The sequence below is a fragment of the Hordeum vulgare genome, chromosome 2H (genome assembly GCF_904849725.1).
Source record: "Hordeum vulgare subsp. vulgare chromosome 2H, MorexV3_pseudomolecules_assembly, whole genome shotgun sequence".
NCBI classification, from domain to species: Eukaryota; Viridiplantae; Streptophyta; class Magnoliopsida; order Poales; family Poaceae; genus Hordeum; species Hordeum vulgare.
In genome coordinates, this window is record NC_058519.1 from 42,946,886 (window position 1) to 42,958,490 (window position 11,605).

An 11,605-nucleotide genomic window follows, 5' to 3' on the forward strand; every position below is an offset into this window, starting at 1 on the left:
CGTAGACCACCTTCGATACTTGTTCTATGTAAGTTAGCCACCATAAATGCTTAGGATGCTACAACCTAAACACTGAACCTTCCTTACCTAATAACTTGACTAGTTCTGGCACCGAGGTCATAGATTGCTGAGTCCCCGTGGCTCACAGATTCCTTCAACACACCAGCAGGTACAAGTACGCCCGACACAGGTGATCCCGAAGGCACGCAGCTGGCGTGGCAGTACGATGAGGAGAACGACCGCTTGTATGTGAACTATCCAGAAGACTAAGGCGTGGTCGTGATCGTGGGCAAGCATGCAGGGTAGCATAGCCTTTTCTCATGTTATGTAGTCCGTAGCAGAACTACCTTGTTTGAATAAATGCTTGATGTAAACTCTGATATTATTTATGAGATGGCAGTTGAATCCCTAATTGTCATTCTATTGTTATGTATGTGCTATGTTACCGTGCTTGCGAAACGCTTAGATGCGCTTCTTTCCATTTTGGGGCCTCGTTCCCTAAATCGGAAAGGACCGCATCTTAGTCGTTACAGGCCACCTCGTGCGCCTCCCGGACTCCTTTTTCATGCGGAGTACTCCTTTTGGTGTGGAAAAAATCAATATATATTCTCCCGAAAGGTATGACCTCTGTATCAAGTAGATTTCCTCTGTTTTCTTTCGAGCTTGTTTCTGCTGCAGATCTAGATTGCTATGTCGTCCCCAAAAGCTCTGAAGGACAAGACCTTCAAGAAGGTAATCAATCCTTACCTAGCGGGAGTGCTGCAACACCCTCAATCTATCGAGATGCGTGAGGGGATGTTGCACATCCGTGATGTTGAGGGGCCCAAGATGACCGGAAGTGTGGAGGCGAGGCTCGAAGCAATGGAGCAACATGTCTTCAAGTTCCAAGGGATGGTGGAGCATGGAATCAACGCCAACCACATCATGATCAAGGAGTTCACCAACAAGCACAAGATTGCTGCCAATGACATTGGGAAGCACCTCTCCGGGCTCTATGACAGGGTTGATCAACTCCAGGCCCAGATCTATGACATGCATAACCAAAACTATGAGTATGAGTATAGATTTAAATCAATACGGTTGGCTGCAGATTTGAGGATTCCAGAGACTCGTTCATCTTTCCATGATGGAGCACCTCTACCTTGGAAGACGGAGGATCAAACCCATGTTGCAACAACTCCACCACCATCACCTCCAAAGGAAGATAACTGGGCATGGGTATGGGCAATCCCCTTGGCTTGTGCCAAGCTTGGGGGAGTTGCCCCGGTATCGTATAAACATCACATCTTTTGCCTTTACCTTTGTTTTAGTTTGTTCCTTTTCAGTTTTCTCTTTCTCTAGTAGATTAAAAGTCTTAGTGTTTTAGGCTTGAGTTTTGCTTTGTGTCACCCCCGATGTATTCGAGCTCGTGAGCCATTTAATAAAGAGTATCTTAGTTGAAGGGCTTTGCCTCTTGCCTTGATCAAAAGATCGAGAAATAACAAAAGCATGAAAGATCATGTAGTGATCTTATGGGCAGTGATGGCTTCACATATAAAAAGTATGATGATTGAAACTTGTTGAGGGTAGACAAACGTAGACCTTGGTCATTGTTGCAATTAATAGGAAGTGATAAAGAAGGAAAGGTTCACATATAAATATATCATCCTTGACACCATCTATGATTGTCAACACTCGCTAAACTATTGCATGCCTAGAAGTAGATGTTGGACAAGGAAGACAACATAATGAATTGTGTTTGCTTGGTTCTGAACAATGTTACATGATTAGATATCCCGTAGCACGTGACGATTGCTTCCACCTCATATTAGCCAAAACTCCCGCACCAAGTAGAGATGCTACTTGTGCATCCATAAACCTTCAACCTAGTTTTGCCATGAGTGTCCCCCATACCTACCTATGGATTGAATAAGATCCCTCCAGTAAGTTGTCATCGGTGCAAGCAATAAAAATTTCTCCCTAATATGTATGTTCTATTAGTGTGTGGAAAATAAGCTTTGTACGAACCTGTGATGAGGAAGACATAAGCGACAAACTGCATAATAAAGTTCTTTATCACAGGAGGCGATATAAAGTGACGTTCCTCCGCACTAAGAGGACACGCATCCCAACCTCAAAAGTGTATGACAACCTGTGCTTCTGTAGCGACCCGACCTGAAATGGCCAAGTCTCTGGTGTTTCCGTACCATCCCAAGATCATGCTGGTACACACATAGTACATCAATGTATATATCGAGAGTTCAATCACACAGCTTTATTAATCGAAATCTCATATCGAGTACTTTATTACAATAACGAATTACAATAAAGTGGCTGAATGCCATCTCATGAGATAACTAACGAAGACTAGCGGAAGCTTCAAAGGTAGACGAGTCCATCCGACTCCAGGGCATATCACCGAGCGTAGATCGTAGCCTCACTCCTGGTTGGAAAAATACTCTACAACATGATACGTTGCAGTCGTGTAGGTCAGCATATGGAATATGCCGGCAAGTCATCAAAGAGAGGGGGTGAAATAATAACCAACTATTTCTACTTGCATATATAGCAGGTGGGGCTATATGTTTTTTGCGAAAAGCAAGTTTTCTCCTACATCAAGAGAGGGCTAAAAGCAAAACATTACTACATTGTTTGTTGTTAACGAGATGGTTCTGCCAACCAATTCTCGTACCCGAGTTGTCAATAATTCCCACATCATTTTTAAATTGTGTTGAGAGTTCAGGAAAATTTCAATGTCTTCGGCTCAAGTTGTCCATGACCGTGTACACGGCTAATCGATTAGGTTTGGGCACTCTGGAGAGTTTTGCACACGTTCCCCACAAGATTTGATCGCCTCCGAGTTTCTCCTCGCACTTCAGGGTGTTTGAAGACCGGATGATCAAAACATGGTCTTTCAATGGGTCCCTCTGATCCTCTGTTGGTGCCCATCCAATCCTACCGTTATTCTACATTTGCTAGCACCACCTGTCCAGAGTCGCCGCGTTGTCCAACCAAGCCAGAGCCCATAATGACTTGTGGTTCTGCAGATAAGCCTTGGGTCTTGAAGCCCCCGTCCATCCCTTCGAGCCAGGGTGAAGCCTTCCGCAAGATTTCATGGCACATCTCCATCCATCCCGGGTCGTCCACTGGTTTCTCCAGGGAGCCCATCTAAACCGTCCTTCACCCAGAGTTGCATTGCATCACGACGCCTTGAAAAGTCTTGACTTAACCGGTCTTGGTTATTAAATTATTCTCGCATCACTCGTGATAAACTCTCAACCAGAACCCCGTCTACTCAAGCATAGCAAAGTAAAGTTTGTCCTCTCGGGCCAAGTAACGGGGTTGTTGGGTGCCTACCACATGATACTACAACAAGTAACCAAAATTTCCAAGTACCTACTCAGCATGCAATAGGGTGTTTGAAGGGTAGAACTACAATGCATAAAACATAGGTAATACATGATCAAATGACTTGCCTTGCTGATAGTTGTCGTTATCGAGCGCTTCTAAGTAGAACGCTTCGCACACCGGGTGATCTATCGGTACAAACAAATACACACCGTAAGCACTACAAACATTAACAAGCAAAATAACATCACTAGCATAGAAGTACTAATGCATAGAGTGAAGAAAATCACTTAACATAAGCAAAACGGAATCTGTTTTTGATAAAAACCCAACTAAAAATATTTAAAAAAATTGAAACTTAAACTACAGAAAGATATGATCACTAGGAAGCAGCAGCAAAAAGAATCAAATTAAAATCTATTTTTAAACTCCTAGAATAAGCCAAACAAGGTTTAAACTAAATCTGGTCTAATTCAAATTTGAAAATTTCAAACATAGGCAAATAATACGTTTTTGGAAACTACAGGAAAACTGTGATCTATTGCAAAAATATTCAACTCCATTGGAGTTCTGGATCAAAAGTTATAGAGGAAACAAGATTGGAACTCTCTCTGTTTTTGAATTAAAACTAAAAACAGATTAAGCCTACTAGTGAACCGGGGGGGGTATGTGGCGTGCTCTGATTGGCTAAGGGGTGAGTGCTGCGGGGAAAACTAACAAACGGCCGAAACTTAAGAAAATCCTCTCGGCTAAAACTTAAGTGAAGTAAAACCGGCTCGGTCTTTTAACTAAAAACCGAAGGGGTATCTATTTCTAATCTACACCGTAGATGAAAGATCCTACGGCTACAGGAGAGAGATGGGGAGATTCTCATAGGCAGGAGCTCCGGCAAGACTCCGGCGAGCAGGGTGGTGGTGGTCGACGGGGAAGGGGCTCCGGCGGGTCTCCGGCGAGGCCGAGGGCACCAGAGGATGGCGGCGGGGCTCCTCCGATGGATGGCGGCGACGGCGAGGCGAGAGGGAGTCGGGGGCGTCGTGCTCGAGCTCCTGGTGGCGGCCTAACTCCAGCGAGGGGTGGTGCGGTGGCGTGGAGTGGCGAGGGGGCGGTCTAGGGGGGAAAATGGGGTGTGGTGGAGGCGGCGAGCTCTCTGGTGGGGTTGGTTGGTGCGGGGAGGCGAGGTGGTGACCGGGGTGGAGCGGGGTCGTTCCCTGGAGCTCGGCTCCGGCGAGGCTGCAGGGGCAGGGGCGGTTGGGGGCGGCGATGGGAGCCGGCGACGAGGGGGGGCCGAGGTGTGGAAGGGATTTATATAGGGGAGAGGGGCGTCCCTCCGGAGGGAAGGAGATCGACTCCGAGGGGGAAGGGGATTGGCTGCCAGCGGGGATGGAAGGGGATCGGTGGAGAGAAGGAAAGGAGGAAGAAGAAAGGAAGGGTGAGCGAGGGGTGGCTCGGTTCGGCCAGGTGGACCCGCTGGCCAGAGAGAGAAGGGAGAGGAGGCGCTGTCGGTTGGCCGATCCAGAAGAAATCTGGATCCGGGTGGGAGGGATTCGGCCCAAGTGGCCTTAAATGACGCCGGTGCGCTTACTAAAAAAATCTCCTTTCCTATTTTCTATTTTAATTAAAAACAGAAAGCAAAAACACAAAAAAGGAAATAAAATAAAATCTAGATATATGGGTATTATATACCAAAATTTTCAAAAAAAAATCCCTATCCATTTAACATTTTTCCAAGACCAAAATAAAAACTTAAAAAAAATGTTTTTTTAGAAAAACCCTTAAGGCTTTATTTTCTTTTTGGCAATTAATTTCTCCATAAAACTTTGGTTTTTTTCTTGGCTCAAATATTTCCAAAAATACCCCTTATTTGGGAGGGTCATATTCGTCCTCTCTTTCTTGCTTGCAAGAATTATTTGCGGGGTATTTCCTATGGGAAGAAAAATAAAAAAGCAAGGAGGAAAAAATTAAAGAATTCAAATGCAAACTTTATTGCAAACAAAATGCATAGATGCTTAGCTATATTTGTTAAACATTCCAAAGTAGGAAATTTGGGATGTTACAAACCGACCCACCTTAAGATGAATCTCGCCCTCGAGATTCGGGTTGGCTAGAAAATAGGTGCCGGTGGTCTCGACGAAGATCATCTTCTCGTTCCCAGGTGGCTTCTTCCTCGGTGTGGTGGCTCCACAACACCTTGCAAAACTTGATGATCTTGCTGCGGGTAACTCTGTTGGCAGTCTCGAGAATCCTGACGGGTTTCTCCTCATACGTCAGATCACTGTCAAGCTGTATGGCCTCTAGGGGCATTGTATCTCTCAACGGAACATCAACCATCTCAGCGTGGCATTTCTTCAACTCGGAAACATGGAAGACATCATGAACTCCGGACAATCCTTCCGGCAATTCCAGTTTATATGCAACTTTGCCTCTACGTTCAAGGATTTTATAGGGGGCAATGAATAGGGGTGCTAACTTTCCTTTCACACCAAATCTCTTGATTCCTCGAAGTGGAGACAACCGAAGATATGCTCGGTCTCCCACTTCATATGTTACTTCCTTGCGTTTGCTGCCAGCATAACTTTTCTTCCTGGACTGAGCTATCTTGAGTCGGTCACGAATCAGCTTGACCTTCTCTTCAGAATCTCGGATAAGGTCGGGACCAAAAAGTTGTCGGTCTCCAACTCCATCCCACATCAACGGTGTTTTGCACCTCCTTCCGTATAGAGCTTCGAAAGGGGCCATCTTCAGACTGGTCTGATAGCTGTTGTTGTATGAGAACTCGGCATAAGGCCAATTGTCATCCCAGCTAGACCCATAGTCTAGTGCGCAAGCTCTCAACATGTCCTCCCGAATCTGATTGACTCTCTCGGTCTGTCCGCCGGTCTAAGGGTGAAAAGTTGTACTGAACTCCAATCTTGTTCCCAATGTTTTGTGTAGTTGATGCCAGAATTTTGATGTGAATTGAGTTCCTCTATCAGACACAATGCTCCTCGGAACTCCATGCAGACATACGATCCTGGTCATATATATCTTGGCCAGCTTGGCACTCGTGTAAGTAGTCTTCACGGGAATGAAGTGAGCTACCTTGGTCAAACGATCGACCACAACCCAAATAGAATCATAACCAGAACAGGTCCTGGGTAATCCTGTGATGAAGTCCATACCAAGCTTCTCCAATTTCCACTCAGGTATCGGCAGATGTTGAAGCAATCCTGCTGGCTTCTGATGCTCGGCCTTTACTCGCTGACAAACATCGCATATAGCTACAAACTCGGCAATGGCCTTTTTCATTCCTGTCCACCAGAAGCTTTCTTTCAAGTCCAGATACATCTTGGTGTTGCCTGGATGTATCAAATACGGGGAATCGTGGGCCTCCTGAAGTATCAACTTCCTGAGTCCAGGATCATTGGGCACATAGATACGATCCTCAAACCATACAGTTCCGTGTTCATCCTCACGAAAACCTTTAGCCTTCCCGTCTTTCATTCTTTGCTTTATCTCAGCTATCTCCTTGTCTGATTTATGTGCTTCGTAGATCTTTTCGGTCAAGGTGGACTCAATTTCAAGTTTTTCTACAAATCCTCTTGGAACTATCTCCAATTTGAGCTCTCTGAGATCATCGGCTAACTCCTGGGGTAATCCTCCCGCTATGAGTGTGTTCACATAACTCTTGCGGCTCAAGGCATCGGCTACAACATTTGGCTTCCCGGGGTGATAATGCAATCCCATGTCATAGTCCTTGATCAACTCTAGCCATCTCCTCTGTCTGAGGTTCAACTCCTTCTGCGTGAAGATATATTTCAGGCTCTTGTGATCAGTGTAAACATCACAACTATTTCCGATCAGGAAATGTCTCTAGGTCTTGAGAGCGTGCACTACGGCTGCTAGTTCCAAGTCATGCGTGGCATAATTCAGCTCATGGGGACTGAGCTGTGTGGATGCATAGGCTACAACTTTACCTTCTCGCATGAGCACTCCTCCAAGTCCTTGACGAGAAGCGTCACAGTAAACCTGGAAATCCTTCTGAATGTTCGGCAATATCAGCACTGGGGTTGTAACCAAACGTTTCTTCAACTCTTGAAAACTGGCTTCACATTCCTCGGTCCAAACATACTTGGGCTCCTTCTTCAACAACTCTGTCATGGGCTTGGCGATCTTTGAGAAATTCTCAATGAACCTCCGGTAATATCCGGCAAGTCCGAGGAAACTGCGGATCTCCTTAACTGAAGTGGGTGCTACCCATTCGGTGACTGCTGCGACCTTGGCAGGGTCCACTTCTATTCCTTCTCCTGAAATGACGTGTCCGAGGAATCCGACTTCCTTCAACCAAAATTCACATTTGCTGAACTTCGCATACAACTGATGCTCTCGAAGTTTCTCCAAAACCAGACGTAAGTGTTCCTTGTGTTCCTCCTCATTCTTGGAGAATATCAATATGTCATCGATGAACACCACGACAAACTTGTCCAAGTATTCCATAAATACCATGTTCATCAGATTCATAAAATATGCCGGAGCATTAGTCAGTCCAAATGACATGACCGTGTACTCATACAGACCATACCGGGTGGTGAAGGCTGTCTTGGGTATATCTTGTTCACAAATTTTAGCTGATGATACCCGGATCGAAGATCGGTCTTGGAGAACACTCGGGCTCCAACTAACTGGTCAAACAGATCGTTGATCATCGGCAAGGGATACTTGTTCTTGATGGTCGCCTCGTTCAATGCACGATAATCGACAACCATTCTCAAGGACTTATCCTTCTTTTAAACCAAGAGCACTCGGGCTCCCCAAGGTGAAGAACTTGGGGGCGAATATACCCTTTGTCCAACAACTCCTTAATTTGCTTCTTGATTTCTACTAAATCATTTGCGGGCATCCGATAGGGTCTCTTGGATATCGGGGCTGTTCCGGGTAATGGCTCAATCAGGAACTCAATCTCTCTATCCGGTGGCATGCCCGGCAATTCCTCCGGAAATACATCTGGGTATTCTTGCACAATCGGTACTTCCTCCTGGACTACTCCCGTGAGAGAGTTTACCCGATTACTCCGTGTCGGGCGCTGGGATACGTACTTAATCCGCTTTTTCTCGGGGGTGGTGAGAAAAATAGACTTAAGGGCACAATCAATATTCCCTTCGTACTTGGCCAACCAATCCATGCCTAGGATTACATCCAATCCCTGAGACTCTAACACGATGAGGTCGGTGGGAAACTTATGGTTCTCGATGTTGAGACTCAAAGCATGGCATCCTATCCCGGCTGTCATCATGCCTCCTGGGGAACTGACCTTAATAGGCTGGCTGAGGGTTCTAGTTGGTAAACTATACTTTTCCACAACTACCCTTGATATGAATGAATGCGTTCCACCAGAATCAAAAAGTACCAATACTGGACGTGAATTTAGCAAAAACTTACCAACCACAGTATCGGGGTGATCATAGACCTCTTCAACATCAATGTGATTCACCTGAGCTCGAGGAAAAGGGTTGGGCTTCTTTGCTGCTGAGTTTCCGTTGCCGTTTCCATTTCCCTGCTTGTTCTGGGGACATTAAGTGGCATAGTGTCCCATCTTCTGACACTTGAAGCAGGTGATGTGATTCAGATCCTTCTAAGCTAGAGCGGAGTGATGCTGAGTGCCGGTACCGCCATTCTTGAAGTTGTTGTTGTTGCGGTGGTTCCCATTTCCTCCATGGTTGTGCACTGGATGGTTATGGTGGACGTGTCCTCCAAACTTACCGGATCCAGCCCCGGTATTCCCTGGATAGGGGGTGTAGCGAGGCTTCTACTAACGGCACCTCCGCGTTCAGCACACGTACAGCTCGACGATGATCTCGACCTTCTTGATCCAGCAAGAGAGACGGAGAGGTAGAAGAGTTCTCCGGCAGTGTGACGGCGCTCCGGAGGTTGGTGATGACCTTGTCTCAGCAGGGCTCCGCTCGTGCTCCGGAGAAACGCGATCTAGAGGTGAAACCGTGGAGATATGTGGTCGGGCTGCCGTGGCAAAAGTTGTCTCAAATCAGCCCTAAAACCCCACTATATATAGGAGGAGGAGGGGGAGACTTGCCTTGGGGTCCAAGGACTCCCAAGGGAGTCGGCCGAGCCAAGGGGGAAGGCCTCCCCCTCCCAAACCGAATTCTTCTTGGTTTGGAAGGTGGAGTCCTTCTTCCCTTTCCCACCTCCTTCTTTTTTTTTTCCTTTTTGATTTTCTTTCCTATGTGCATAGGCCTCTCTTGGGCTGTCTCACCAGCCCACTAAGGGCTGGTGCGGCACCCCAAACACCCATGGGCTTCCCCGGGGTGGGTGGGCCCCCTCGGTGAACTCCCGGAACCCATTCGTCATTCCCGGTACATTCCCGGTAACTCCGAAAACCTTCCGGTAATCAAATGAGGTCATCCTATATATCAATCTTCATTTCCAGACCATTCCGGAAACCCTCGTGACGTCCGTGATCTCATCCAGGACTCCGAACAACATTCGGTAACCAACCATATAACTCAAATACACATAAAACAACGTCGAACCTTAAGTGTGCAGACCCTGCGGGTTCGAGAACTATGTAGACATGACCCAAGAGACTCCTCGGTCAATATCCAATAGCGGGACCTGGATGCCCATATTGGATCCTACATATTCTACGAAGATCTTATCGTTTGAACCTCAGTGCCAAGGATTCATATAATCCCGTATGTCATTCCCTTTGTCCTTCGGTATGTTACTTTTCCGAGATTCGATCGTCAGTATCCGCATACTTATTTCAATCTCGTTTACTGGCAAGTCTCTTTACTCATTCCGTAATACAAGATCCCGCAACTTACACTAAGTCACATTGCTTGCAAGGCTTGTGTGTGATGTTGTATTACCGAGTGGGCCCCGAGATACCTCTCCGTCACACGGAGTGACAAATCCCAGTCTTGATCCATACTAACTCAACGAACACCTTCGGAGATACCTGTAGAGCATCTTTATAGTCACCCAGTTACGTTGCGACGTTTGATACACACAAAGTATTCCTCCGGTGTTAGTGAGTTATATGATCTCATGGTCATAGGAACAAATACTTGACACGCAGAAAATAGTAGCAACAAAATGACACGATCAACATGCTACGTCTATTAGTTTGGGTCTAGTCCATCACATGATTCTCCTAATGATGTGATCCCGTTATCAAGTAACAACACTTGCCTATGGCCAGGAAACCTTGACCATCTTTGATCAACGAGCTAGTCAACTAGAGGCTTACTAGGGACAGTGTTTTGTCTATGTATCCACACAAGTATTGTGTTTCCAATCAATACAATTATAGCATGGATAATAAACGATTATCATGAACAAAGAAATATAATAATAACTAATTTATTATTGCCTCTAGGGCATATTTCCAACAGTCTCCCACTTGCACTAGAGTCAATAATCTAGTTCACATCACCATGTGATTCCAACGAATCCAACACCCATATAGTTATGGGGTCTAATCACGTCTTGCTCGTGAGAGAGGTTTTAGTCAACGGTTCTGAAACTTTCAGATCCGTGCGTTCTTTACAAATCTTTATGTCATCTTATAGATGCTGCTACTACGTGCTATTCAGAAATGCTCCAAATATCTACTCTACTATACGAATCCGTTTCACTACTCATAGTTATTCGGATTAGTGTCAAAGCTTGCATCGACGTAACCCTTTACGACGAACTCTTTAACCACCTCCATAATCGTGAAAAATTCCTTAGTCCATTAGTTACTAAGGATAAATTTTGACCGCTGCTAGTGATTCAATCATGGATCACTCTCTATACCTCTCAACAGATTTTGAGTCAAGGCACACATCAGGTGCGGTACACAGCATGGCATACTTTAGATTCTACGGCTAAGGCATAGAAGACGACCTTCGTCTATTCTCTTTATTCTGCCGTGGTCGGGTTTTGAGTCTTAGTCAAATTCACACCTCACAACGCAACCAAGAACTCCTTCTTTGCTCATCTATTTTGAACTCTTTCAAAAACTTGTCAAGGCATGCATCTTGTTGAAACTTCTATTAAGCGCTTTTGATCTATCTCCATAGATCTTTGATGCTCAACGTTCAAGTAGCGTAATCCAGGTACTCCTTTGAAAACTTCTTTCAAACAACCTTGTATGCTTTACAGAAATTCTACATTACTTCTGATCCACAATATGTCAACCACATATACCTATCAGAAATTCTATAGTGCTCCCACTCACTTCTTTGGAAATACAAGTTTCTCATAAACCTTGTACAAACCCAAAATCTTTGATCATCTCATC